The sequence below is a fragment of the Poeciliopsis prolifica genome, unplaced genomic scaffold (assembly GCF_027474105.1).
Source record: "Poeciliopsis prolifica strain line A6 unplaced genomic scaffold, Auburn_PproV2 SCAFFOLD003, whole genome shotgun sequence".
In the NCBI taxonomy this organism is placed as follows: Eukaryota; Metazoa; Chordata; class Actinopteri; order Cyprinodontiformes; family Poeciliidae; genus Poeciliopsis; species Poeciliopsis prolifica.
Window position 1 is genome coordinate 307637 of NW_026562378.1, and position 25434 is coordinate 333070.

Here is a 25434-nt window from a genome sequence, read left to right on the forward strand (position 1 = left end):
CAAAGTTGAGAAAATATGTTTTCCTTCCTTATCTGCTGTTATTCAGAAACGACAGTGGATTATGTAAATATATTTTTTTTAAAAATCAGAACATCTTGTTTTTTTGTTTACCCCTTGAGTTGAAACATTGCCAAACTCTTGCTTTAATAGGTTCAGTATGTGTCAAACCCGCTGCCATTCATTTGGTTCATACAGAAGGAGAATCTGTTTGTTGACATTCAGGGGATTTATGTAACCTTGTGCAGAATTGTACAAAGAAGCACATGACGCACTCTGGCCCTGATGTAAACATGTTGCATGTTAGTTTGTACAGTGCTTTTCTTCACTAAATCAACAGGTGACGTCCAACACTGCAAAGTGAAAAATTTTTTGGAGTATCTCCAGGAATCCTTTCAAATGTACAGGTGTTCAAAAATTGGTTGTGTTGTGTTTGCTTCAGTTAAACATTCCATACAAAGAAGGGTTGTCAGCAGTGTGGTCATGTTTTCACTGTGTTAAAAGGGTAGAATGATTTAAATATCGGACATAACAGAAATATCAGCCCAAATAATTTTTTCCAACAAGTTTTACAAGGCTTGAAGATGTTGAAATTGAGCTCAGTTTGCAAATGTCCTGCCACATCTGGACAGGATTCTGGACAGGATAAGTTTGTTTTAGCGACACCTTTACCATATTTTTGTTTTCTTCTTGATAAACATTCATTGCTTCAAAATGTGTTACAGTTTCAGCTGCTGTGGCTTTTTTTCTCTGTCAAGCAAAAAAAAAAAAAAAAGCAGCCTGTTTCTCTCCTCCCGTTTGGGGTCGCTGCACCAACAACCACTTCATGAAATGAAACAAACATGGAATGGCTACATATTTTAGCGGCTATAATGCTTCTCTTTTAACTTTGATTAGAAACCCCGAGCCATTTCTGTCCCTTGTAATAGACTTGCACATTTCTTTTGGTTGTATTTACCAACAATGCCCAATGCTATAGTACACTTCCTGTTTTTGGAAAGCTGTAAAGTCTGTTTGCATTCACATCTGAATTTAAATCTCGCCGGAGTTTACTTCAACCAGACCAAAACCTAAGGTTTGACCAGAGTTCGCTTTTTTGGTCCGCATCAAAGTTCATTTGTTCTTCCACATGTCCACAAACTAACCGGACATCCCCAGCAAACAAAGCAGATTTCGATTAAAGCAGACTAAAGAGGTCGGGAAAATGATGCTGACGGTTGTCTGTAGAGCTCTTTTGCAGCTTGTTGGGCCTTTTTAATTTACTTGCTGAGATGCTGCTACTCCAGAAGGTAATTTACATGGACTATCAGAGCTTTCACCTGGTCCTTAAGAAAAAAATTCACAAGTTGAAATGATCAGAAAATGAGTTTTTGTTGTGTGCTGAGTATCTGTATCTGCCTACATTCTGTGGAAGTGGCCCAAATGAATGCTCATTTTACATCTATAGCTTGTGACACTGATGCAAATAAAACACTGGGACTTGACTGGGGATTTAACTCTTTCATCTAAAGAGTCAGATGCATTGATGCATTCATGCTGAAGTGTTTAAATGCATTCAAATTAGAGTGTTGAAAATATTACTATTATTAATATCCAACAAATAAAAGGAAAATTCTCTTCAACTGCTTATGACCCAAAATAAAAATCTACACGAGAGACGCACAGCGGTACACGAAAATGATTCAGAAGTAGGCATTTCACCATACGCAACTCTTGGCTGTGTTCATAGAGGACTGATCTAACCTTTGGATGTGAGCTGTCATCCTGCCTGCTATCACACTGTCTGATCATTTAAAGGTGGTGTCCTGGGGTTACGAGACATCCAGTTTAAACAAGCTGTCTTGTGAGCAAAGGTCACCGGTACCTCAGTTCTACCAAATCCAATTAGATGACTGGTAAAGCAATTGAATTTTAAACAAGCAGGACATGCCTTCCAGCTCCCTAATGCAAGAGCAAATAGCATTCCTTTGATAGACCAGGTGGCTTAGAAAGGAGTTAAGAGTGAGGGGGAGAGCATAGTGATGTGACTTGGTTAGAAGAACTTCATGTTCAGAGATAATTCTTACTTGAAAGAAGGTGAACCTGAGCAATCAAAGCTCAGGTTTCCCCCGGAGAACTTGTTAAGCCCGGTGGTCGGGGTGCCGAGGCGGTTCATCACTGGGTAGTTCTATGTTACAGGAAAACATCAGCAATGAAGCGCTATTTAAACCCACAACTAGTCTTAAAACATCAAATCAAGTTATACAATTAAAATGAATATCAATTATTTGCACTTTTGTTTAAACCAAATTAAGTCAGTGGCTACATAATGCCCTCCACAGTAAATGCTAATACTTTAAACAGACCATTAATATATAAATGTAATATTTGTTGATCAATGCCGCTAAATTTTATTTAATGATTTCAGCATACATAAATTAAATTAAAGTGTTGAACATTTAAATGTAAAATTTAAAGGATCTGGGAAGTTTACTTTGTAAAACGTCAAATGACAATATTCATATTTAGATTGTTTTGTTATCCCAGCAACAATCTAATGCTGTGAATTTAATCTTTGAGTTTGAGCTCTGTTTGTTCACAAATACAAATAAATAAACTGCAATTATAATTTTTTGGTTTTTAAGTTGGCTAATTAAACTACTCCTCCTCTCCCAGATTGAATCTAATAAAGACACTGTCGGAGCAGAAATACGTTAAAGCGTTGTTTTTAAGGGAAAAGATTTCTGGCGCCAGAAAGGTCGATCTGACCTGATTTTATCTGGAAAGTACAAAATGTTGGACCAAAACTCGGGTTGGAAAGTACGCTGTTTAGATAGATAAGAACAACAACTATTATTAATTGACTTGTTTTTCAGTTCTGAGATAGAGCAGATGTTTAGATGAGATGTCAGTCAGAAATTTGTGGAAACTCCAACACACACTCAGTCAATGGGCAGCCAGAATCTTGATGCAAAACCGACGTCATTGGAAGCTATAAGAATGTCTGTAGACAAAGAACGGAGAGATTTTGGGGACTTTGATTTTGAGACTTTGAGATTTGAGAAACTATGTTTTGTATGATGCATCCGTGGTAGAAGAATGTGTTAATAAATCTCCCGACCCGTCGTGGCTGGCAGTAAAAACTCGTCTCTGTGGTTTATGTTTATCTATATATTTGAGAGTTTTTCGCCTCACAATTCTCCAATAGCACTGTTAGAGTTGCTGATGTTTTTTAGCAGCGAGAGGGGCCCCGAAGTCAAATTCTGCTACAGCCTTGGATCAGCCCTGCATGATGCGTTAAAAAAGACAATTACAAAGTCGGCCTTCCATCACCTGAAGAACATCTCCAGGATTAGAGGATTAATGTCTCAGGCAGACCTAGAGAATCACATCCATGCGTTTATCTTTAGTCGCATTGATTATTGTAACAGCGTCTTCACAGGCCTGTCCAATAAATCAATCAAACAGCTGCAGCTGATTCAGAAGCTGCTGATCCAGAAGCTGCTGATCCAGAAGCTGCTGCTCGCGTTCTCACTAAAACCAGGAAGATGGAGCACATGATATATATATATATATATATATATATATATATATATATATATATATATATATATATATATATATATATATATATTGATATACTCAGCATTTTACTTGATAGTTACATAGTTACTTGATAGTGTTATAAAATGTCACTATACTGGAGAACACATATTACTGCACCTTTAACATGTGTATCATCAGACTGGGGGAGCAGCTTCAGCTTCTTGAAATTAGATGTGAGATTTTACCCAGCAGGGTACTCCTCCAACAGACTGCAACAAAGGGAGACATCTCCCAAATAATGCTCAAGAAACGATTCTGTTGTGAAGCAGCAGCTCCTCTTTCACTGCTTTACTGATGCCTGGCAACAGAGTGAGATTGATGCCCAGGTTTTTTTTGGGTTTTTTTTTTTGCCATAAAATGCTTTGATTCTTGTTCTGTGCCAGGCAGTTTCACTCCAATAAGTCCTGCTGCCAAACTAATTGGGCTTGGTGTGACACCTCAAGTTGTTCGGCGGGCTCTGACACGCGAGAGAAAACAGTCGCTGGTGCAGATGCATGTGCTTTAATAAAAACGTGTAGGCTGGCATCATACGCCGTCACACTCAGACTGAAAAATAGACTCACCAGTGTTCTGTCTCTGACAGGAAGCAGCTGACAATGTCAAATTGTTTTATTTCCACACATTTCATTACAAAAACAACTCATTTTTAAAATATTTTTTTTGTATGAAGGACTTAAATGTTTAACTACTCAACAAAAACACAAGAGCAGCAAAAAAGACAAACAGTCACAGTGCCAAGTATTGTCTTGTCTGATCCCAGGCAGGGTTTTAATGACAGAAAATACTGGGTGGTTGCCCAGGACGGCACTACATGGTGGGTGGGAGGATGGGTGTGCATTACAACCTGATAAAGGAATATAACTTACTTTTCTGCTGTGCCTTTATCAAATATTATAGAAAAAAAGAAAAGAATAGTCCAAAATCCACAGAACACAAATAAAAAAAGATAAAAAAAGGTCCAAAATCTCCAAAGAAACTGAAAAAAATTGTTCAGTCCTACCACACAGCATAGCAGAAGGTACCTCGCCATCTTGAATTCACCCATCTACATTTTAGTCTGAAAAAACCTGACCACTGAAATGGCATTCCACCTCAACTGATTTCCATTGCAATAGTAAGGCATTTTTGCAGAGCACTGGCGACACTTGAGACCGAGTGGACCTGAAAAACTCCAGAAGGAATCAAAACATTAAAGGGACAGTATTAAGGAAATGCTCTGCCTTCGAAGCACCGCGTCAACCTTAGCAGCCTTCCGCTTTTAATTTCATTTCATTTGATATACATATAGCATTTTTATAATAACTGAAGTTAACATAGTTAGTTGATTAAGCTCTAAATGCACTATGTGGCTGGAAAATGCTGCCTCCTAAAGTCCAGATTGGTTTGGTAAACTTGTGGGTTTTGTTTCTTCTGCTCTGACTCTTCCCAGCCTCCCTCACTCTCATAACTCTGACTGGCTGGACCTGCTCTTTCAGTGCCACAGACCCTCACATACTGAATCATATCTGGTTTTCTGAGCTGCGAGATTGATCTCAGACTGTGAAAAGGGAAACCTACCAGCTTTACATAATTAGATTTCAAAAGATTGCTTCTCTGTTTGAGGCTTACATCAATTTCTCTACCTATTAGAGGGAGCGAGCTAAATCTTATTGTCATTTCAATTGTCTTTTATCAAAGTTTTGCATTAAAGATGCACATCCTATATGTCACATTACAGGTCCCACTTTTCCCCTCAACTGGTGTGCATCTACAGGCAGATGTGGAGTTAAGAAGCGGTTGTTTTCAATGTTGGGGTTTAAATATGGAGGCAAATTCTGTAGAGACTGGCAGGGAAACTGGTGTGTACCCGTGAGATCACAGAAACAAACCCTGAACAATGCCTCGCCAGCATTTGGCTTCTCTGCTACTTGGAGAGCTGCAGATCTTTCTTCGCCTCCGTTCAGCTGATAACACCCTCTCAGCTCATGGTGGACCGTGGCAGGATGCAAACACCAACTATTGCATGTTAATATCCGTGCTGCTGCGCTTTCTACTCGGCAGCAGTGGCTGTGTGGTCGTGTCCTGACTATTGGCTTAGCAAACCGCCCTCCTCAATCCCCGACCCCTCCATCCTTTCTTCACCGTCTGCGTCTCCCTTTTACCAAATGCTAAATGCAGAGTGGAAGCTCAACATTTAATTGGCTGCTGGAATTGATTTAGACGGCGCGTGCATTAGAGAACACAAGACGGGGCGGCAGAGTGCTTATGATGTTCTGCTGTCATGATCACTGCAAGCAGCTAGAAAGGAATTTCTGTCAATGAGTCATATTTTCATTCAGCAATCTCCGGGTGTCTTTACACCTGATAGTCTGGTAGAGTTGGTTTGATCACCTCAGATAATATTTTTTTTGCCAAATAAAATAAAGATTTAAGTTAAGTTAATTTAAGTTAATTTGAAGGGTGCTTTGGAGAAGCCTGTAAATTCTTAAGAGGAATTTAAAGGCTTCTCCTAGCTATCTATCTGCTGGCTGGAGCAGTTAGCTGTGAAAGCTAACTTGCCAAAGTTTTGTCATGTGATCAAAGAACTGTAATTTGTTTGGCTAAAAGCTGCTCGACACTATCGAGTGGGAACTGTTTTTTTTTTTTTTTGTTTTGTTTTGTTTTTTTGATGGGGGGTTTGCTGCTCATGTGTCCATATCAAAAGCGGCCAGTGTATCTCACAAGAAATTACTTTGTCATTTATTGGGGCTGGGAGTAGATGGAACGAACCCCAGAGACGCACATTTCCTGTAATATTTCAACCAGCTGTTCTGGTCAGTCCTGCTGCAGTCAAAGAGATGGGCATCTAATTTCCCTCCGTTTGATTATCAGATTTTTTTAATGCAGATTGGTGATCTGCATTTGCATAATGTGATGCACTGCTATGACATGTTTGACTGATCTAATAAATCCACATCAGTTTGAAGATGCTGTGCTGATGAAAGAGGTGTTGGGTGCTCAGGTTCTGCCACATTGATTCCAAAACCCTGCACAGAACCAGATAAAAATGTACATCTTTATTTAACATGGAAACACATTTGTCTGTTTCTTTGTTTTTCTGCTGTGAATTTTATCAAGAGTAACAGCACAACTAAACTAACTGCAATACTACACAGCAGCTAACCCAAAACAACAGCAAAAAAAATTCTTTAGGACAAGCTAATGGTGAAATTTCTTCCTATCTGGTTTCTAAAACAAGCCTCTTCAAGTTGAGGCCCAGAACGGATTTCCAAGTTACTCTGTCTGTTCGTTCATCTATTCATTCATTAGTTTCTTACATCTTCATCCCTAGTGGGGTCTGAAGCTGTGCTGGTGCCCATTTGCAGTGCTCAACTAGAAAAACAAAAAATCAATTTATGTTTGCTAATTTTCAGAAATGTGTATAAAATGAAAATTCCTTCAGTACTAAGGATCATGAATGCAACACCAGGTGGTATATTATCATGCCAAACTTTGTTTTTTCTTTGATTAGCATTAGCTTCTAGTTTCAGACAAAGCTGCAAATGATGTGACCATCGAGTTTAACAATGCGTTTTTATTCTCACTTTTATTCACTACTCAATAATTAATACTTATTAATTTGTGTCATATTATATTGCACATTATATATATATAATTCATATATATATATATATATATATATATATATATATATATATATATATATATATATATATATATATATATATATATATATATATATATATATATTTTTTTTTTTTTCCAGGGCTAACTTATTGTTAGTCAGACATAAAGAAACATGTACATATCAGCTGCTGCATTTCAGTTTTACTTCTACTTAATATTCAACAACTACTTTGCTAACTCTGTCAAAATCATGCAACTTTTATATTAGCTTGTCAGCCATTCAGCCTGCGGTGTGTGTGTGTACACAGTAGAGAAAGAGAGAGTTTCTCCTCTTGCCTTGACACTAAGCATATTTCATTTGCTTCCACCTACTCTTTACTCTGACACAGAGAGAGACTTGGCTGGAGGACACAGCTGGCTCATTCGCTGCTCCGTTGCTTTGAAACCACTCGATGTCTTGGAGAAGCATGTGGCCTGCATGACCTGACATCACCCTTTTGTGTTGACCCGGTTGTAAAAGCGGACAGAAGTTCTGGAGCTAAGCGTGTTACACTGTGCCAAGAAAAAAAAATGGCCTCAATCCACGGCTCTGGCCCCTCACTCACCTCTGCTCATTTGCATATTTTTCTACCAGGTTTACAAAACACAATAGATGTGAAGTAGCCCATGGTTTGACTCATGCAAATATAATCACAGGATTTTGATTTCATATGGTTGGCAGGGCACAAATCCATCCAGTTTTAAGATACTGTATCTGGAGAGTAAAATACGTTAAGTAAAGGATCGTGTTTAGGCTCATGACCTGTGGACCACCTCCTCTTGGAAAACACAATAATTAGAACTTTAGTAGTTTGGCTTCATAAGATTTCACAAGGTGTCCCCAACTTTTGTCTTGACAGGGAAAATCATAAATATTAAAAATGGAAATTGTATTTCCACGTGTAACAGCATTTTGCTTATATTATTGTTAATGTTATATATGTATACATCATGTTACCTTTTTGCTCTTGGGAGCCCCTGGTGGTATGGAGGCCCAGATTTACTCACATTTGCGTTCGACAATGAAGGCAAATCTACCATAAAATGTATGGTAGATTTTATACATTTTTGTTGAAGTTCCTAATGAGGTTCCTTGAGTTCGTTTTTACCACATGTGCTCTTTTTGCTTTGCGTCTGAGCTTCATTGCCATTTTATTAGTACATTGTGAAAAGCTGAAAGGGTAATTTTTTTATTATTGTGCAGATGATAATTGTGTTTTCTCTTCTGTTTTTTGAAGGACTATTATTGCTTTGCACCATTAACTGGGATCAGAATTAATGACACATTTGGCTGAAAACCCTGAATTTATTACCATTAATTGAGGTAAGACGATTAACCCAACAGGAAGGCTCGGCGGATGATAAACGAGTTGAAACCTCTCAACACCGAGCCACCTGCAGTCAGAAGTGCTCTTAGTTGTTAATGATCACCAACGGCAATTTTACCATCAATTAAAGTGACAAGGGGATGTTAAAGGTATCTCCACGGGAAGTCTCTCCTTCTCTGTGCTTGAGCGGTGACAGGGTTGTGAAAATTAACCGTGTAGACTGCTCACTGCAGGAACACGGTTTTCCTGCGTGTTCCAGACAAACTGCTGCTGCAATTAGGCGCATGGGTTTGTCCAGTTCGACAGCAACAAGAGGAATTTGTGGAGGCCAGCAGAGTGAGAGGGCAGGTCGTGGGAGCCGGGACGGCTCTGAGCTTTAAACTTTAAAACTGACAGATGAAGTCAGATGTAAGAGGCAATTTTATGTGTTTTCTGGGCAGAAAATATAATTTTATATCACAATCAAGTGATTATGTTACGTTCCGTAGTGAAAAAAAATGTTATCAAGTATGACTTGGTAAGTTAACACGTTGAAATTGAGCCTCTGCCTCCTTAAGAAACTCCTGCTCTTCCTGAAACTCTGAAGAAGTTGTTCAAGAAGTAAACATGGCTCCTCTATTTACCCGTTAACAACAATTTTACCAGCGTTCCTCTGAGCAGTAGCACCTATAATGAGCTCAGCAGATCTATCAGGTGTTTGCTAATTGCTGCTGGCTAGTCTGAAGGAACTGAGTGGGGGAGGGTTGCTCTGTGAGGAGGAAGCTCAGAAATGTTGAAATTGCAGCTCAAAGGAGGAGCTTTGCCTTTAAGGAATTTTGCACAGTTAAATGGTTGCCATGGAGATTAAAGGATTTTTCCAAACATGCATTCAAGAATCAAGGCAACATTGCACGTGTGTTTTTGATGAGGGGATGATATTTTAACATCTAAAGCAAAAAAAAGTTAAAGTTTTGAAGAAAAAAAGGATTTTCACAAATTCTGAAAAGTTCACAAATCTGCTAGAAAGTAGGCATATGGCCTTTTTTATAACAAATTTCTCAAAAAATATCTAAGAAAAAACAACCCTTTTTTATAACAAAAAAGACCATTTGCTGGTGTAATATGACTAATAGTGCACATTCAATTGATAATAATTGAATGTGCAGGAGAACCAAAGGCCCTTTCTGTTGACTCCCCTCAGGTTATCAGAACTTGGAACACTTTCTTTTATGAGTTGATTATGAAGAAGCACTTTTCAAAAATCTTCACCAGCCTGTGAATCCCACATTTGCCAGAATTCAACAGTAGCAATGAAAGCAATTGATAATAAGAATAATACGATTCCATTCTTTTGCATTTTCATAAAACTTAAAGAAAGAAGCATGAAGGTGTTCCTGTAGTAACATGGTTTACCACAACGATGCTGAGTTTTTAGTTGAGAAGGGACTGAAACAGGGAATGTAAGTGTTACTGACTAAATACAAAACATGTGGAAATTGTGAAATCACTTTGGTTTAGTTTGCTTCTGAGATGCATGTCTCAAAGCTTTTCTTCAGTCATGATGAGAAAATGAGAAAAAGGCTGGTCATGGGTTCATGCGCCACTGTTTTATTTTATTAATTTTCTCATTTCAATAATTGCTATAGTGTTTCTTTCACACATGGTGAATTCTAATGGGTTAGGCTTCCCACATAAGTTACCATGGTGATGGACCTAGGAAAGATTAAGGGACCCGGTTTTGTGATACAAAAAAGCTTAAATTAAAAAGAAAAATTTTAAACCTCAATAAGAACTAATTAAAAATTTGTGTTACAGTCCTGCTGTAAGACTGTGCTGTTATAGATTGGAGCAGATGACTCTTTTTACTGCAGTATTTTGTGGTGTTAATATGATCACAATATAAGAATACTGCTCTTGAAAAATGTACACATTTAAAATAATCTTCAGAACTCCACTCACATAAAGGCAATGCTAAACTGTACATAAAGGTAATGCTAAACTGCACACAACTGCAGTCAATCAGATCTTTTAATTTACTGATATTTAGAAAATGGTAAAAATTAGACTTCTAATAAAACTGCAGTTTAGTTATTTATTAACTGAAATATATTGAGATGACAAATCAGAATTCTTATCATGAAGGGAGGTTTGTAACGATAAATGATAAATGAGACAATAAATCTTCGCCCTAAAGTAAAGTTATTTTTTTTCCACTCTAACTGGTAATTATTCTGATTAGTAACTCACTTTTGATAATCAAAAGCAAAAGCAAATATTTAAAAAAAATCTCAATGGTTTACGTGTCAAAGTTGGTACTTTAGGTTCTAGATGTTGTTTTTAACAGCTTTTAAAATGGAATATTCTCAGTGTTCAGAGTCTTTTAAGGATGTGTTTGATCCATTATGTGTAACCACAGTCGGCCTAAATGATTCTAAATAGCCGCCCTTTTAAAAGAACATGCTTCTTATGTAGTGTAAGGGTGTTTACATTAATAGGCTTTGTACACAGTGGTCTAAGTGTCTGCCCTGGGAGAGGATTAGCACAGCCCTCATTTCCCTGCTACAACACAGAGGGACACACTACATGACTATACAGCAAAGTTCAACCAAGTTGTGCAAGGCTTTCAGGAAAATATGTCTCTTAGACTCAGAAACATCCATTTTCAGAATGTCTTCTGATGTCCATGAATAATGGCAGTAGAGGCCCACCAGGGCTACTGTTACTTAGCGGTAGCCTCATGTATAATGGATGATGAAATGTGTTGCATCGCTTCAGCAACCTTTGCGTTCTTGTTCCGCTGCCTGGCAATCCTGGTGTTTGTAACACGGATGCCTGCTTCTGTGTGAGACCAGTTGAATTTTTCCTGCTTTTCTGTGGTGTGGCCCTCGGTGGACTGGGGAGAGGTTTCTTTTGTTGCTAAAAGGGGCAGCATCATTGGTGTGCCGGCAAAACCGGCACTATGTCCCAGTGCTTAATTGTGCACAATTAAGTAACTTACATTCAGCGGCTTAAAAAATGCGAAGTATAAAATAGGATTTCAATGAAATTTGACTTCATAGTTTAATTCCTTGAAATCGTGCCGCTGTTTCTTTAAAACTTCCTGCTCTTTCTGAAACGATGACTTACTGAAGTAAGTCATCGCAACATGGCTCCTTTGTTTTCACATATAATACACATATCTGAGGTTTAGTATCAGCCGATGGTGATACAAAACAAAAAACATGGTGAATGGCTATTAAATGTTTATTTTTTAAAGTGGACATAAATGTAGTAAACAATGTGCTGAATTACAAATGTATTTTATATGAATTTGCACCAGTACAGCACATTTAAATACACAAACACCTTCCCAAGCTTGGTCAAACATGGAAAAACAACTTGAACTTGTTCAGTGAGTGCAATTAGGAGAATATCAGAAAATAAAACAGATAATAAAGAAACTGAAACCAATAAAATGAGCTGCAACAAAACTTTGAGGTTCAGGAAGTGAAATTATGAACTCTGAATATAATGGTAATGGATTGAACTTATAGCATTTTTCCAGTCAATTTGATCACTCAAATGACTTCACACTGGAGTTGCATTCACCCAGTCGCACTGACAAATATATATACCGATCACGAGGCATTTTGGGGTTAAGTGCCTTGCCCAGAGGCACATAGACATGTGCCAGTAGGAAGCAGGAATTGAACCTACGACCTTCTGATTGCAAGATATGTAGTCTACCCACAGATGTAAAATAAATATCTCATGACATCACTCAGAGCACAAAGGAGAGAATTAGATGAATGATTTGGCACATTGTCACCAATACTGGATCTAGATTTGTTTCAATATTGGGAAATACAGCATAGGAAAAAGACTCCTTAAAGTACATTTACTTTCCAAAAATCTACTCAAATAAATGTAACTAGTTATAATCCTCTCCCTCTTTCCCCCAAAGTGACCCTGTAGCTGCAGTGATCACTAATAAATTAACAGCAATATCTCTGTAATGGCTAGATGTTGAATTGCATTGGAAAGTATCGGCTTATAGAATATTGTGTAAATCCGCAAAGTCTGTTTGTATCAAGCAGTGCAGAAGAACATTTCACTTTACTTGACTTTTTGGCTTTCTGGGACATCGTTGTTAGTCGGCCAGGCACCAGAAAGCTGTCTGTCAAGCTGCCAGTTCACCCATTTCTTTGGCACAGAATTATGTGGCCCACATGCAGTCATGTTCCCCAGCTAATGAAGTCAACCGATTACGTCTCCGGTGCCATGAAGGTGACAGCTCTGCTGTTTAGCTGCAGGGCTCAGAAACTGTTGGACGCAATTTCCATGAAGTTTTTGGCAAAGTGTGTGTTAATAATTGGTGATCCCCAGAGCAGTTAGTCAAGTTCCACGGAAAGGTTTGACGTTTTAATGAAAACGTCTCACAAAGCAGTTGAAATCTAACAATGTTTCATTGAAATACTTTTACAAAGTACAACCTCTAATGATTATTATGTGAAAAAGTAGACAACCAGACTCCTAGCAGAAGTCAAGTTTAAGCAAAGTACACAAAGCCAACATGTGAAAAATGTTGGCTTTGTTTAGCAGTAAGTTAACTAGTTTTTTTTTTTAATAGAAATATTTTTAGTCCATTTTCAAATAATTTTAAAATGGTACAGACAAAAGAAGATTAAACATTTTCATTAAAAAGTCCTTGAAGAAATCTAGAAGATTTTTTTAGAGTTGCACTAGATTTTGATATTATGACTGCCAAAGAACTTTAAGCATTTAAAAAATGATTCAACTTTTTCAACAAGCCAGTTCCAAACCAGATTCTGTAACTAACAAAATCCTGATTTGTGTTGACCAGGCCTTGACCAGGCCTTGACCAGGCGACCGGCCCAGTCTCTCCATGTTTGGCTTAACACAACAGGTTTGGATCAGGGGTTTGATTTAACATACTGATTGTGTTTTTAACCTGAAAATTGTTGATCAGTGCTCAATAATTAGGCTAACAAGGTAATGGCCCGTAACCTGCATAGCTAAACAAGTAATATTTATAATAAATTTATTTATGAGTTACTTAGGCTCAAATGTGAGAAAATGTGAGGCATTTTTAGGATAATCAGAACTTGTCACTTTTTGATGTTCTTCTTGCATCGATATTGTGTGTGCGTGTGTGTGTGTGTATTTTGAAATCAAAGAAGTAGAATTCAGTGTTTCATTACATCAAAATGGAGTGTCAAGAAGAACTGAAACAGTTTCTGTTTCAGTTTCTATGGTTGATCAGTATTTGCCTGATAATAGTAAACCTCAGATATCTGTATCAGTTTTGGCATCCCGAGGCGAACGGATGTTCATCAACATCTAAACAGCGCATTTACATATGAATACATATGAATATATACATGGTTTGTGTTACCAGCTGTACTCGACTTGAGGGGAAATTTTCCAACATCCCGAACAAATTGTGGCAACTAAATTGTTTGCTACAATGTCAAATATGCAGAAATGGAATGCAAATTTATTAATTGTGTATGGTATTGTGTGTTACATGTAATTCAAATGTAAGGTAGATGGATACTCTGGAGTTTGATGAGGTTTAAGTCACTAACTAATACAGTATTCACATTTTTATATGGTGACAGAAGCCAGAGAACCTTGATTTCTTGGACTTTCTTACTGAGAGTTAACAACGGAAGAAGAGTGTAGCCTTTGAAGCTTTAAAGTTTGTTTCTGATTTAAAAGTTATTAGTAAATTGAAGGGAAAACTTCATAGTTTCTATAACAGAATTCAGATTACTTATTACATATATATATTACATAATAATATATTGCCTGTCTGTGACATCTTTAAGACCAATTTTTGGTCAAAGTGTGAATATTGATCATAGCTAGTGATAGCTTGTGATACTTGTTTATTAATTAAACAAGTAATTATCAACTATGTGACATTAAAATTAGATTACCATCTTACTACTTCTTTGTTTATTTTGTAGAAGTTAGATTAAGTCAGATAAGCATGTTATATGAATAAAAATGGTGGTCTATAAAGAATGAAGAGGCTCCTTCGTCTCTTTTCTTTTCTCTAACTGAACTAATTAGATCACAGTTTTTGAACCAATGTTTGAATTGAACTTTTCAACTTCTGTATCATCAGCTTGCATCAAGTAATTTAGTTTCTATGGAGAGAACAACTGCCATTTTCTTGTTGGTAGAACTAAAGCTGAGGAGTTTAATGAAGAATTATCATAATTAAGTTGTCTTGTCATACTGGTTTTGTGTATTTTTGTGTGTCAGTTCTCACTTCCTCTTGTTATGTACACCTTTTAAACATGTTTTCTCATGCTGCTGAAACAACAAGGAGACATGCAAATACTTGCTGCGGTACAGTCGAATGTGTCAACGTGTGCTTGAATAAGCAAAACATTCAGAGGTTTCCAAAATAAATATATGCCTGTGGATGACTCTAATTATTTTCTACTGAAAAAAAAAATATCTGTGAATGTTCTGTTCTCACAGTTGTTTTAGTTTTGACATGCACAAGAATAAATTCCTATATTTTAATGACAACTCCTTCGATGGGGTCATGTGGCTTAAATTTAGACTTGTCACCCATAAGTGCAAGGGCACATTCATGCAACCTTCAGCAAACTTGACTCAAGATCTGCAAAAACTCTGACACCTGTTAGCACTAATTCCAATTTTAAACCAATTGACACATCACTGGTGATATTCAATAATGAGCACGGTTGTCTGAGCATACAACATCTATTTCTGGTGTGGAAAATATTTCATTACCCTCACAGTGGCCATTCTTTCCCTCAACCACCTACTTGAAATGGAGTCTGAGACCTGGCAGTAATGGATGTCTTGTCTCTGGGGTGGATCTGCCAGCACTGAGACCCGGGGAGGGCCAAATTAATTGAAACCACTGGAGTGCACGAGAGGGCAAAAGTAAAGGTGAGTTTTGGGGATACTCTTGCTTGTGCTAAAAATTCAGAAACGAATAACCATACACACACACACACACACCTACACACACCTATATCAGCATTTTATATGTATGGGTGTGTATATATTCATATGTATATATTTATAACGTGTGGTTTCCAGCCATATACTTCCATTTTGTAATATAATCTGGTTATAATTACCTTCTGTTGTTATAAATATGATATATTGAATATGACGTAAAATAAATTTTCTGTCTGAATTTAACGCCTTGAAATTGGGCTTCTGTCTCTTTAAGAAATTCCTATTTTTCTGAAGCTCTGCCTTCAGAAAGACAGCATGGTTCCTCTATTAACTTTCAGAGCAACATTTTTACCAAGGCTCTTATAATGAGCTCAGCTGATGTGCAGTTCCACCAGATGTTTGCTAATTACTGCTGGCTAGTCTGGTGGAGCCTAGCGGAGGAGTCACAAGGGAGGGCTGCTCTGCGAGGGGGAAGCTTGGAAATTAAAGCACAGAGGAAAAGCCAGGGCCAAACAGGCGTTTCCGGGTGCCAGCATTCATGCTGGAGAATGAATAATTTTTTTCTGCATTTATGAAGGAATCAATGCGACTCTCCAGATCAGTTTTTGATGAGGGAATGACATTAAAACATGATGTAAAGTTAAAACAAATCACTTTTACATAATGGTGTAAAATAGTATTTACATTTGATAAGTCAATTCTTTACCTATCATTACCTCTTTCAGTTCATAAAAAGATCAAAAACCTGATTTTTGCTGGAGTAAATTTGTGCACTTCTATGAGGGCAGTTTTGAATGATCTCTGCAAAACACAAACTTATTTTTAAACTGTACACACACACACACACCCACACACACACACACACACACACACACATATATATATATATATATATATATATATATATATATATATATATATATATATATATATAAAGCCCAGTTAAAATCTTTATTCTATTTGTAAAAGCACAAAAAGTACATTCAATGCTCCTTTTTAGCTTTTGGCCCATACTAGAAATAAACAAAAAAAAAAAAGGAGCCTCAGTCAAAACTGGACCGGAATGTTCTGCACTCATTTTAGCTTCTTTAAAGCTGACATTGTGATTTGTGAAACCTGTAGTCTGATTGTTAAAACCAGATTTCCTTTTACTTGTCTTATCTTATTATTTCTCACCTGATATAAATCGTCTCATCCTGAGAGCTAGTTGCACTCTTACCCTCCTCCTACTAACTGTGTAGTGGGTAGAGACCTTATTCCTGCAGTACCTTCACTGCAAGGCCTCAGAAGCAAACCTTTGTTCACTCTCTGGTGACTGTAGGTGTTTTAGAGCAAACAGGCAGCTGTGAAGTTGATTCATTTGATGACAATACTCAGTCAAAGCCTTGCCAAGAAAAACAGTTGCCTCTCACGCCCCCGTCTTACCTAAAATTAGTCATTGTCGTATGACCTACTGGAGGAAGGATGATAAAGTCCCTCTCCATTGTCTGAAATACCACAGCTGTCGCACACATTACTCAGATGACTGACAGCTGCAATTGCCCAGCCAAGCAGGAAGCCAGGCGGGTGTTGACAGAACCCTGAGTAGCTGTGATGATACTGCAGGGTGTGAAGATGTTGCTGTTACAGCATCAACGCTTTATGATTGACTCCTGAGTTTTTTGTTTTTTTTCTTGCAGTAAAATCTTATGGTCTTTTTTTCTTCATGTGTCATAAACGACCTCCTTTACATTTAATTTAAAATTACATTTTTAACAGAAGGCAGCATCAGTCCTTCTGTTTCACAAGAAAAAAATGCAGTCTTTAAATTATTGACATTGTTTGTGGAAGTAGTAAATTTGATTAGTTTTAATCCCTTAACTGTTGCCCTGAAAATGTTTACATCTCATCCATGGAGTCAAAGAGGAATCCGCTGACCTCCTGACGGGTCACTTATATGAAACATAAGGTTATGATTAATTCAGTTTTCTGCTGTGCTTTTAATAGAATATTGAAGTTTGATTTTCTTGGATGTTGAGTTTAAATGATTATTAAGACAGAGTTATTAGGCAGCTTTATTTTAACAGATTAACTAAATGGTGTTCATTTTAGATTTACAGTGACATATACATTTTATTTTATGAAGAATGTGATTTGCAAAATATTTTTATTGTTGAAAGCAAGGTAAAAAAAATCAAGACGTTGGAAAAAAGTTGGATTTATTTTTCTGTTTTGCACATTAAGACAATAACGTAACTGGTTAAACATTTAGTCATTTTTTCCTAATTCAAATGAACTGATCAAAATATTTAGGTTTTGTCAACTAAATTGACAATAGATTTAGTCGATTCAAATTGTATTATAACTCAACAATAACAATTCTTATTAGATTATGACTAAAATGAAATGACATTGCTGGTTTGCAGCCTCTGCTTCCTGTTTCTTACAGTCCTGTGTAGCATCAACATCTGATGGAATCACGCTGTGATTCGCTCCAAACCATTAGATGGAAATGTCCGATTTCCATCTATTTTAATTTTAATTTTAATTATTATTATTTATTTTTTTTTTGCAACATTTTAAAAGTTTGCTTAAAATTTCCACAACAATTGAATAGCTACTGGAACATTTAATTCTGCAGAATATTTTGCAGAATATTCTGCAGAATATATTCTGAAAAATATTGCAGAATATATTTTGCTTGATATTCTGCAGAATATTTAGCTAAATAAGCTACTTGTCTCACTCTGTGTGACGCATTACGATCATGTTTGCATGAGAAACATGTTTAGGGTATTTTTTCTATTATTTCATAATTGTGCATAGATATGAAAAGCTAGTTTAGAGTTCAAATTAAATCGGAAATTTTGAGGGGTGTCGGTACTTTTGCAACGCTCCGGAGATTAAATTTAGCCTTTTGAACATTTTTTTTTCAATTTATTGGTTAACCAACATTATTTAATGTGGGTGTTTTGTTTTCCTTTGGGCACTTCGACTGTGAATAAAACATCTTTTTATTCAGCTTGACAGCTCTCACAAACAACTGAGCTGTAGTTAATTTACTGTAGGTTTTTTGTAAAATGTCTCATTAAGTCCATGTCCATTTTAGGTTTTTGCTGACGAATGTCTCTCATTTTATCTGCTTCTTTGTGTCAATTGACAAATGACACTTTCATTGTCTGTGCGGCAAATTGGCAACAGATCTCAGAGCGGCAAAACGCTTCACTTCCACTGGAATAAATCTGGTGGAAGGAAAAGACCTGATGCAATGCAGAGGAATTCTTAGACGGCCTGAAATTTAAAACCATGAATAATTCATTTTTTTTGCCACTTTAATGAAACTGAAAAAGGGTTTCCCTATCATTCATAATCTGCACAGCTGGTGTAATGCGACTCTCTTGCGGTGGGCACTTTCAGTCGTTGGGTTTCTGTGACACCTGAGCACATGGATGAGGGAGGGGTGTGGATACATTCTTGATGTCATGAGGAAGATGGGAGATCAATCTGAAACTTTTCCCAACACCTCTGGTACTTCTTCTCAGGATGAAAAGTGCACATTCAGAATGACAGTCCTGAAGCTACGGTTTGGTAAATGGTGAGATCCTTTATTCAAGCTCCATGCAACAATCTGGCCTGAGGAGGCCGAGCAGAGCGAACCCCTCATGTTGCTTTTACTGAAAATGGGGACCGCCAGTTGAGACTCCCCAGGTCCTGTCATTTCGGAGACGAGTCAGGCAAAACGGGGCTAAAACACTGAATCCCTTTGGGTTCTTGGTGTAAATGAACATCTCTTGTTGCTCCTGAGTAAAATGTCTTTTTTTTTTATATGTGATATATGTCGCATTTTTATATCAACTGAAGTTAACATAGTTAATTGATTGAGATATAAAATGGTATTATGTGCCTGGAAAACAAATCATGCTGCCCCTTTAATACTTTCAGTTTCTGGGCTTCTATTGCTATTTGGCACATAGTTTCCAGTCTTTAGAATTTAGTCCAGCTATCATATTGGTATCAAAAAAGACAAACAACATTAAGGTTTTACAATTACAGCAGTAGCTTTTTGTATGCAGTAGAAGTATTCCATGAAATTTAGTCGAATAGCCTTGATGTGTCAAATTAATTCTCTTCAAAAATGAGAGCATTAGTAGTTAAAAGCATATTACAGGAAAGCTTTTTCCAATAAATTCTGTATTTAATTCCAATATATTTCATCTGGCTAAGTTTCCTCTCTTTAGACAAGTTCCAAATAGAAGCTGTTTCTTGTTGTACTCAAGTATAGTTCATGTTTAACAGTAGCAGTCTGCTTTCCCTTTTCACAAAGAAAATAAGTATTGGTGTGTCATGTTTAATTTTTTTTCATGTTCTCTGTGTTCAGAGCTTTTATTCACTCGCACAACCACTCCACTCTTTTGTGATAGCATTAATTGAGTCTGTCTTGCAGAAAACCAAATTAGAATGAGTGAATAGCCTCTGGTGTTAGGTGGAGAAATCCAGGTTATTATGATTAGTTTTCTTCTGTGTTTGGAATTGCTTGAGTTAGTAGAGTTATTTATATCCTCAGAGTACTCTGCGTGTCAACACAATGACATCTCTCACTAAAGCACATTTTGTTTTTTTCTGAAATTTGTTGATATTCTGTATTCAAAGTGCACATTCTTCATTTTGTTCATTTTCTCTGACCTATCCAAGGTCAGGCCCTGAAGATGTTAGGCCCAGAAGACACATCCAGGAGTCTTCCTCTCCAGCAAAACTTTACATCCTAAGCCGTTTTCAGACCAAGCTCATGTAAAGTCCCTCTGAGTTCAGGGGGACCAGGTGTGCCGGAAGCATTTCAATCAGGTGGCTGAAGCAGATTTACAAAATGGAGAAATAGGGTTTGCTATGTGCTATGCTATTGTTTTTGTTATGTGCTCATGCAAATCCTGCAGCCATGTGTTCTGCACTGTACTCTTTCACATTTGCTGTGTACTTCAAACCTTCGTTCCCGAAAACTACTACCCTGAGACCTGGTTTGAAAAGGTTCTGGTGTGAGAGTCGCTGGCCATTGAAGACATGTAAACAACAGTGTTGCAGGTTTCTGTGTTTCTAGATTTGTTTTTAGTCTTTGACTAAGGTTTCACTTTGCTGATGCAAGGTGTCATTTTGGGCACATTTTGCTGGTTAGTGTCATTCACCTGCTATTTACATAGTCACCAATGTTCTCCTAATCACTGCATCAACACCTAAGTTCCAGATACTATTTCTGCAAAAACTATCACCCAATCGGGTGAACATTGCTAATTTGACTATGTATTTTTCAAGGCCATGGGTTCCTGACCAAACAGTCAAGATTCAGATGACATTCATCTCACCCATCCTGTCCAAATGAGACCCTCCTCAGCTTTGGTCTTTAAACCAGCTTCCCTACAAATCAACTCAAGAAAAATTCCAGATGACTTGGGTCAGACCAACTTCATAGATGGTCTGCAACACTTTAATTACATTAGTCCAGCGGTGTGACTGTAGTCCGTTCTAAATCACACGGAAGGAATGTGCATCCCGTAGCGCCTGCAGGCTTCTAATACACTCAGGGAAACTCTGAGAGAACATCTTGCCATGGGAAACCCTCTTTGTGCTGAAAACCCAAACCTAGCACCGAGAATCACCCAGATATGAGTCACAATTAGGAACTCTTGTGCTACTTACTGGCTGCGATCTTCCTTTTATCAGGCAGTTTTAAGACGTATCAAGCAGTTTTTTCCTCACAAATTTCTCAATATTTTCTCCCTCTTTCTCTTCTAGCTTGCCAAAGTAGTGACTGTGTCTTGGCTGTGAAGGAAAGAGTGAGAAGGTGCAGACCCCACTTACTCAGTGAGTACTCAATCAGTGAGAAACATGCTTGTTGTTGGCCTTTGTGATTTATTGCCTGTTATGAATGACCGCGACCAGCAGCTGTTTTTTCAGGTAGGGGGCCATGACAGCACACGGTTCCTTGGGAATGTGTGTCTGAACAGATGTCTGTGGTCTCTTCTATGTATTCCAAAATGATTGTTTCTGAAGTCAATGTTCAAATCAGTTTCACAATATGAAAATTATATTGCTTTAATTTATACTATTGTGTATAAATTAAATTACAACTCAGTGTTTCGTCCATTTTTCAGTTTGTTCCATAGTTTGTTTCTCCGTGTTTAGTTCTAGTTTTAAACACTAAGGCATGATCTGCATGCTTATGCTGATATAGTCCCAATAACATTCACATCATTTCCAAGCTTTTTGTAGAATATATTCTCACTCAGGGAAGTGGAGATGAACTGTTTGAGACATCTGGGAACTAATCCCTGAGAAACTGATTACTAACTGAGGTTGCTTATCTCCTCTTTCTAAAGGATTTCTGAGTATTTGCGAGTAAAATGTGTTTGTCTGTTTTGAGAAGCAGTTTTGTTGAAGAAGTAAGTAATTAACTGTCCTTCTGGTTTTTCTCTATTGTATTCTCATGTGACAGCATGTGACAGTTTAGCACCTAAGCTGCAGCATCTTTTGCCCCCCTGGGACTGACAGGATCTCAGATGAACTGTAATCCTAGATGAGGAAGCTCTTTGGTTTTTTGTTGGATATTTATAACTTACTGTCTTATAAATAAACAACGATGAAGCTGGATGGTTTCCTGGCTCCTGGAAGTACATTTAAGAAAAGGCACCGTCATGCTGATGTCTTTATGGAGCCCTGCACATTGCAGAAAGTACCTGTTATCCGAAGTGGGTAGGAGGGAGAGAGGGGTCTTAATTAATACTCAGAAGGCTGCAGAGAGATCATTTATATAGTCACATGTTTAACCAATTACTCAGAGTGTAATGAAGTGGAACATGGCTCAGCAGAGATCCCATGATACACTACAGTTCTCCTTTTTCTTCTTGTGCTAATTTGGCTGTTCCACAATGGAAAGCTAATCTCTTCGAAACGCTAAAGCAGGAATCTTTTTCCTTCAGATACCTGCATTTATCTAGGTCAGAATTCAACAGTGGTTCAGGAATTTCTACACTGATATTTCAGCATCGCCAGCTAGTCGGAGAAACGGAGGGGGGACACATTATGTACACTGTAAAAAAAAAAAATATATATATATATATATATATATATATATATATATATATATATATATATATATATATAAATTTTTTTCGTCTGCCTTCTTGTGCAAATATTGTGATACATTTCAAACAACACAAAAGTAATTTACAAGTAACTTTTCAGCAGGTGATGTGAGCTCGTGTTAAGTCAATCACTCCTTAATATTGATCAATAAAAAAGCTGATTTTTGTTCACTTATAACAAAAAAAAATTACATGTCATAAGTCGAAAAATTCTACCAGTGCAACGAGTTCTTTTGTCAACAATATTATATTATATTATATTATATATATATTTTTTACATATTTGTTGAAACTGTCACTGTCTTGACGATACGGTATAAGAAGGACAATCTGTGAAAAATCAGTATCCTCAGGCTTCTCCCAGCCCTCCCAACAACCAACCAGAACCCGGGGGGCACTGTCAGTCATTACATTGATCTGCAGACGGCAGCATGCATTTGTTTACTTCTCTAAACAACGTGCTGTTGTGTGATGTCAAAGTTCTGTTTCTGTAAGTGATCCATTTATTATTAAATGGGTCTTGAAGGGTTGAAGGCTTCGGCCGAGTTCTTCTGTCTGAGATTTTACTTGTAGTCCCAGATAATCTGATGCTCGTTTTTTGGCTGATATCAGATCAATTTCCAATATTAATATAGGATTTGTATATCTTGTTGAAAAGTTACCTATAATATAGTTTTTATTTTTTATTTTTAGAAGTGTAGTAAGAGCAAAAAATGGTTTGTGTTTTTTCAGTGCATGCCTGAGTGTCATTATTTGTGACAAAGAGTGTCCCATCCAGGCACCATTAGCCATCTCTCTTCCAACACCTTGAACTGAGCATCTGCCATGTGCAAAAATGAATAACCGTTGTTTCTTTTTAAGGGTATGTAACTTAATCACATGCAACTCCTTTAGGTTTCTGTACCATACAAAAAAAAAAAAAAAAAAAAAAAAAAAAAAAAACACGGAGCCTCTGGATTCTGAGGATCCATAGATCATGGTTGCAGAGTTGTTGTGCCCCTCACTTAAACATCTCCAGGAACTGTCGTCTCAGCGTTCTCAGCTGCTGTGCTCAGGGTACGTGCCTTCAGGAGCCGTAGCGTGACTTTGAATACAAATTGAAGCAGAGCCACATTTGTGTGGAAGTGGACAAAATAAAGTTGATTAGCTGGAAAGCGAGAGTGGACAGCTGACTGCGGCAAACACAAATGAACATCGATCACTGGGCAGAGCAGGTCTGCTAATGACTTAAAACACTGCAGGGGCTTGTTAGTCAACCTCTGTGATAGGCATTAATGCTTCCCGTAGCCTCGCAATGCACTAATGCTAACAATGTCATCATTCTTAATTGAGCAACCCAGTATTGGCAAATAATGGGCTTCTGATCCGCGCAGGATAGATGGATTATGGCGTATCATGAGGAAAGTGCTGTTCTGAAGGTGATAGGTGAAGGAGAGCTTTGGATGCACTGAGTGCTCTCAACATGGGCCACTCTTTAAAGCGCTCAGTTTTTACATCCCAATCAATCAGCAGTCAGTACTTTATACTTCACACATCAACAACTAGAAATTATTTTTAAACCAACAATACCACCAAAGTATTCATGCCCATTTAATGTGTCGGTCACTTTGTCTGAAATTACAACCACAAACGTCACTTTATTGAGAATTTAGGCAATAGAATAAAATAGTGAATTTAAATGTAGAAAAAGATGATAAAAGATGGACTGCAGCAGAGGCTCTTGATTTGCTTTATACATATACATATGTTGCTCATTTATCCCTGTCGAACCCTATCATTTATGCTGTTTATTGTTTTTATTTTGGTTTATTAATTTTATTATTTTGTTTTTTATTTCTCTGACTTTGGTAAGTTTTAACCCCACAATGGGCTTATAATTGCATATTACTGTGATGTAGTAATTACAAAAGAAGATTATTCAGACTGGTACATGACTGTATTTTCAAAGTGGAAAAGCTCAATAAATATATTTTGGTAAGAAAGAAAAGGGACTTTAATATAGCAATTTCTATTAATTAATTCCATAGATTTTTTTTTTTTTTTTTTTTTTTTTTTTTTTTTTTGCATAAAGTCCCGAGATGAAACTTTTGCATATGTTTCTGGTCCTCTCATAAATTTGATTCACAAGCAACATCTGCAAACAACAGTAATGGGAAAACAAAGCTGCTTTTCATGGCGCATTGGGTGTTAATTTTTGCTTCAAAAAATTATCTGTTTGGATGCTGAAAAAGACTATTGCTGTGTTTACATTTTTCTAAAAGGAGTTAATCTATCAGCGAAGCTATTCAAGCGTAAAAATTTCAGAACAAGAATCCAGAGAAACCCCCTATGAGTTTATAAATCACCGACTACTTATTCTTAAACATGGGAAAATAATGTGTAGTTTTATGCTTTTTTTTTTTTTTTGCTTTATTTCCTTTGGTTTATTTTGTTGTATTTCCTTCTAGTTCATGTGAGGCACTTTGGACTTCCTTGTTCCTGAAAAGGTGCTATATAAATAAAATCACCTCACTTTACCTTGAGGTAAATGCTAACATGTAGCACTAGCACAGATCACTAATCTCTGCATCCAAATTTCCAAAGAAGTTCCATGAATGATGATGAACCAAAATGAAGGTTCAATAAAAGATTAAAAACAATAAATATCTTTGTTGTTTAGGTCATATGCCCATTGATTCAGTCATTTAGCAGCAAAACACTTTCTTGAATTAAACATGTTTATTTTTTCCATTGCAAAATGTGTTTTAGTAAAAAAAGAAAAAGAAAGAATCAAACTGCTAATAAAAAATTGCTTTAATTCTTTTGTAAAACCATGCTTTGATGCAAGAGACAGTTTC

General features: G+C 37.0%; 1 protein-coding gene across 1 annotated transcript in view; it reads left to right on the forward strand.

Annotated features, from left to right (window-relative positions):
* The window catches only part of LOC129358284 (contactin-4), a 128389-nt gene that overhangs the window by 23818 nt on the left and 79137 nt on the right, over positions 1 to 25434 (forward strand). The window contains exon 2 of the mRNA XM_055027225.1: positions 21249 to 21317. The gene's annotated coding sequence lies outside the window, so the exon portion shown is untranslated. The remainder of the gene's footprint in view (positions 1 to 21248; positions 21318 to 25434) is intronic.